This window comes from Octodon degus, unplaced genomic scaffold (genome assembly GCF_000260255.1).
Source record: "Octodon degus isolate 3935 unplaced genomic scaffold, OctDeg1.0 scaffold00037, whole genome shotgun sequence".
Taxonomy (NCBI): domain Eukaryota; kingdom Metazoa; phylum Chordata; class Mammalia; order Rodentia; family Octodontidae; genus Octodon; species Octodon degus.
In genome coordinates, this window is record NW_004524613.1 from 11791606 (window position 1) to 11797352 (window position 5747).

Below are 5747 nucleotides of genomic sequence, written 5' to 3' on the forward strand. Positions count from 1 at the left end.
TAGGTGACAAGAAAGCCAAAATACAGCTAAAAAGTCTCTCCCTATTTTTTGCTGACAATAAAGATCTCAAATTTAACAATAGTTTTAGCAACTTCTTTTGCTAATGTACTTCATATACTCTTTGTAACCTGACTCATTCATATATATCAAACAGTTCAATGTCCTTCTGTCAAGAATAATCAGATACTAAAATCACTGTAAGATTATATTAAGTTGGATAACATTTTGCAAAGAATAGTATTAGTAGTACAACAATTAACCACTAGAAAGAATGTATGCAATGTGTGAATTATTGAAACTGCCCTATCAATTTGATTTGAAACTGTCTCATTGCTATTTGTTTATCAATAAAATTATGGGAAAAAATAATAGTATTAGTATACGTGGTGACACATGGCCATCAAAGTAAATAACACTTTGATAAAGTGACTTTTGTTTAAAGATTTGTATATGCCACCCACAGGCTGAAACTGACAATTCCAATCCACAATGTTCCATGATATTAAATCTACAACTAACTCAGAACAATTCAACTTAAATGTGGTACTTCAATACCATAGATGCTACATTGCCTGATTTAAAACCTTGGTTTATTAATCACTTAATGAAAATTTAGAAATGAGTTCCTCAGACAAATCACATCTGCTGAGGTTGTCTTGTCTGTTTCTTGGACTTAAATACTGAAAACCACAGGAATGCTATAGGAAAGACACCTATAAATTTGAAAAATAAAAGAGAATGGGTACTTTCAGCAGAGAGAGAGAGAGAGAGAGAGAGAGAGAGAGAGAGAGAGAGAGAGAATGAGGTTACTTATGGAGGCCATAGCTTTGGTGCTTTGGTGCTTTGGTGACAATTAGAATCAAACTTTGTATCTCCAGGTGATCCAGTCATAACCAGTTTGATCATGTCTCATGTTCTCATTATTTGCAGGGCTTTATGGCCTCAGCATTCTCCTCACTCATGGCACACATGACAGACACCTGTTCATCTTCATCTGCATTCTGCTTTCCTTCTATTTCTTTTCCTAGTTCACCTTCTGGCAGTTTGAGATCTTCACAGACTTCACTGGTTTCCGTCAGCAGGGAAGGGTAACCATCTTGAATGCATATCTGTTGATAATCATTTCTTTCAATATGTGGAACATCTGTGTTATGAGCAGAAGGGCAAATATTTTTTCCCTGTGAAAATATCAATTCCAACAAGGTGTCTTTTGGCATGACTGTGTGTCTCAGTCACTCTTCTCTCATTGCTGGGACCAATACCCAACACCCAAATAAAGGAAGAAAGGGTTTATTTAGCTCACAGTCAGTGGAAGTTTCAGTTCACACTCAGCTGGCCCCATGGCAGAGAGCAGCAGTTCCTAGAAGCAGCAAAGGGCAAAGGGCAAGGGGAGTGGCAGCTGTTCAGGCAGCCAGCTGGCCTCTCTCCCCTCCTTACACTGTAATGAAAATCACCTGCTCCGGGGCAGGTGCAGCATCCACACCCACAACAATCAATCACAGACTCCAGAAGCCTCCCCATGACTGCCTGAGTTAGGATAGTTAGGATAGATATATAGCTACTGTCACTTAATTCAATGAGAAGAAAGTTGCGGGGACAACTACACACAGGCCATAACACCATGCTTTCCAGTTTTGGAAGCTGACATCTGCACTATTTTGCACAGTCATCCTTTGAGCAACACGAAGTCATTTTTGTGCAGGGCCAATGACTGCATAAGGTAAGGGCTGGAAGCCCCAGCATCACCAGTAATAAAATCAATTTCATCCACCATGGTGGGCTAAGGAGATGGTAGTTTTTCCACCAGGCATACTTTCAGCAGGCTCAGAGGGCCTTTCACTTGTGCACCTGTGCTGCTGCCCTGCAACTGAGCAGGCTTGTCTAACTTAGAAAGCCTTCATACTGTAGAGTCTGAAAATCCTGCCCATTTCTCTAGCCCTTGGAAGCTGGGAGCACAGAGCCCCTAAGATTTGATCTGCCTGAAACTTCGAGAAAGGCTGGGGGAAAATTGCTCAGATGCTATGGGGTAATGGAATGAGTGGGTCCAGAACCCTGTGGAGCTATGTTTGACTCCAAGCTCCTCACTGAGGTCTGTCTGTTGCTGATCTATATTTTCCCTTCCTGCCATACTCTAACCACATCAGTCTACTGACAGTTCCTTTTCGCTTTTTTCTAATTTTATTTTTTCTTTAGTTTTTTTTTTTTGTTTTTTATTTATTTTTATTTTTTTAATTTAAGAAATAAATATGAATGAGACAGTTTCAAAGCTGATTAGTTGGACAGTTTCAATAATCAATACATTGTACATTGTTACCTTCTTAGTACAAGAAGCAGACAGGATATTATGTCCAAACACTATTAGTACACCTCTTTCTTCTCATTGAATTAAGCGAAAGTAGCTGTATATCTATCCTAACTATTTTGTATACATAAATACAAAATGATCTTTCCTTTGTATCCCCCCCTTTTTTTAGTCTTGTCAGAGGTGGATATTCTATTGGCATCTAAATACTATAGGTGTTTGAATTCAGCTAAACAATCCAACACTGTCTAGCAGTCTATAATATTAGTGGGTTATCCTCAGAAGTTATTGACTTGAGCCTTTTACAGCTCATCGTATTAATATGGCTTTAATTTATATACTTCATTTTTTACTTTTCTGCTGGATGGTTAAGACCAAGATAAAGCAAAACCTATATAACAAGAAATGTAACTTTTGTGTGTGATAAGGTCAGTCAAGTCCCCTCAGGATTTATCCTGTAGCCCTGTACCGCACTTTGTAGATCCTTTGTCAGTGTTAGCTGAGTGTTCCACCCAACCACAGTGGAATACACATTTTTCTCAGCTGCACATGGGTCATTTTCTAAAATAGACCACATACTAGTCCATAGGTCATGCTTAAGTATATGCAAGAAAACAGAAATTATCCCATGCTGACAGTTCCTTATACACTTCACATTCAATTCCAGGGTGTCTGCACTTGCTGTCACCTCTACCTAGAACACCACACACACACACACACACACACACACACACAGCTCGCTAGTTCACTCACTCTACTCATTCTTCAGACTGCAGATTTAATGTTGTCTCCTTGCAGAATCACACCTACCATTAAGTACCCATGGCACACTGTGCAGCACTCTGTACTATTCCTAATTATTGTAGAGAAAGAACTGAAGGAAATGATGGGGAAGGGGAGGGCATTTAAGTCTGAGAGAACACACTTAAGAAAAAAGAAGAAGAGGACCAGAGAGATAGCTCAGCAGACTAAAGCACCTGTTTAGGCAGATGTAGAGCCTGGGGTTTGAGCCCCAGCATGCTGTGCCAGCCCCACCCCTGGGGTACACTGAGAGGGCAGCCGAGACTGGGAGTGGTGGTGCCTGCCTGTAATCCCAGCACTTAGGAGGTTAAAAACAGGAGGATCACTATGAGTCTGATCTACATGGTGAGATCCTGTAGACCCTGTACTAAATACATTTTTTTAAAAGGGAGACAAGTAGACAGAGAAAGAGGGAGAGAAAAACTTCACAATACATAAAAGCATCATCTGACATCTATGTGTGTTCAAGATCACATCCCACTGACATGGGACTAGGCCTACCCAACCTTCCAGTCATAACTGTATCTTATTTTTGTGCTTATTTATGTCCATCTCAAGGCTTAGGGACACCATGGTCTCATTTGACAAATGGGGAAACTGAGGCTTATGGACTGTATGTAATTCACCAAGAGTCCTATGCCTAGTGAGCCAGAATTGGGACCCAGGTTCCTGAGGCATGAGAGCCTGTGTTCCTGGCCACCAGTAGTGTCTACTGAATGAATTTAACCAACAGGAAGGAAGCGACCCAAAGCTAAACTGGGGCACCAAGTTGAACTTTAATAAGTAGTTACTGAATGAGCAGGGCCAGAAGTGGGATTCACTTCAGGCAAACTTTCATCCAGGCTGTGTGCAGTGAAGCTCAACCCTGTCCACCCCATCTACCCACCCCTGCTCACTTATCACCATGTAATTGAAATAATGCCTATCGACAGAGACTCACAAACAACTGCTCAATTTTCCTCAAAATTCAATTAAACTTCGTTTATTCTGGAGATCGATCCAATTAAAAGAAGGAAAATTTCAGATGGTCTGAGCAACACCATCCATCTTCAAACACAGTGTCTACCGTAGTGATGTAATAATTCGCCCAATCAATGCTTTAAAAGCATTTAGCAGTCTTGATAATGAACTTTTGTCAAAACAGCCTTGCAGAGCAATAAGTGCCTGCAGATTAATATGAAATCATAGAGGGCTAATGCCTTGGGTGAACAGGGGAGCTGATGTGAATCAGTGGGAGCAGAAGCCTGTGGCTGGTCCTTCAACACCTTCTCAGAACTAGGCATAGGCATATTGGCAGGACCCGGAAAATGCCCATTACACACCCTGTTTCTGCTCACTTTGCATCATCCTCTCCTTTCTACCATCTCAGGGACTCCCACTCCACCATTCAGGACCTGGGATGCCCAAAATTCACATCATTCTTGGGACATTTATGTCCAAGGATGAGAAGATGTGGCTTGAAAGAAAAGTTCCCACTGGCTACCTAGCCACTCAGAAAGCTCTGGCTTCAAAAACAGTCTTTTGGCTCTATGAGTTTCCTTTTCTCCTATATATCTCCCCTGATCTCAGGATATTCAACTCTCTAACTATATGACCTCTAGCAGTTTATTTATGGTCTCTGAACTTTAGATGCTTCATCTGTGATATGATAAAAATAGCACTTATTGAAGGTAGATGGGGATTGGGTTTGGGGTGACACGGATGCAAAGATTAATAAAACCCAGGCTTTGTCTTTAAAGACCTAAGACATACTGGAAAGAAACAGGTGTGAAGAGCTACAGTGAAAGAATCTAAGGCTGTTGTAAAGATCAAAATCCAGGGCTAGATATACAGTGCTCAATGAGCCAGAGAGGATCTGACCCAAGAGCAGTCATTATCCAAGTGGAGAAGAGCAAGGAAAGGTATCTGGACTGTGGGAACTGCAAGTGTGGGGACAGAAGCCATGATTGGAAGCAGTGTAGAAGAAGTTCTCAGGGTGCCTGAGCTGGAGCCAGGGAACACAGCAGGCTGGCTGGCCATGCAGATCTTCAAAGCACCAGCTGAGGAGAGTCCTTTGTTCCAAGGGAAATGGAGAAGGAGATTCCACGGAAGCGTTTCAGCAAGGGATGTATACGAAGAAAACAGCACTTGGAAGAGTTCAAAGCAAGCCAGTAGAGAGATGGGTTGTTGGGGATGCAGCCAGGGTGCTCTAGCCACACAGCTCCCCAGGAATGCTCCCCAATGCCTTTACCCCACACTGAACACACTTACACCAACCCCAACAAGTGTTCCCATGTTTCCAGGCAGGAAGCCTAGGAACCCTTCTGTGTTGGTCAGCTTCCCATCACTGTGAAACACACACACACACACACACACACACACACTGGAGAAAACCAGGAAAGATGATTTCAGGGAGGAAAGATTTATGTTGGCTCACAGTGTCAGAAGTTTGCCACCATAGACCTGCTACCTCCATACAGGCCCCACCTTCTACAGCTTCCATGTCTCCCAGCAGTCCACTAAATTATGAACCACTAACTGTTGGCCCTATAATGAGATCAGAGCCTTCATGATACACTCCCTTCCCCAAAGCCCCACCTCTGAACATTGCTGCACTGGGGGATCAAGCCTTCAACACATGAGCCTTTGGAGGATCGGCCAAAGC

The 5747-nt window shown here is 42.3% G+C and overlaps 1 pseudogene; it reads right to left on the reverse strand.

Annotated features, from left to right (window-relative positions):
• Positions 1 to 920: 920 nt before the first annotated feature.
• On the reverse strand, positions 921 to 1774 carry LOC101561635 (annotated as a pseudogene).
• Positions 1775 to 5747: the final 3973 nt, after the last annotated feature.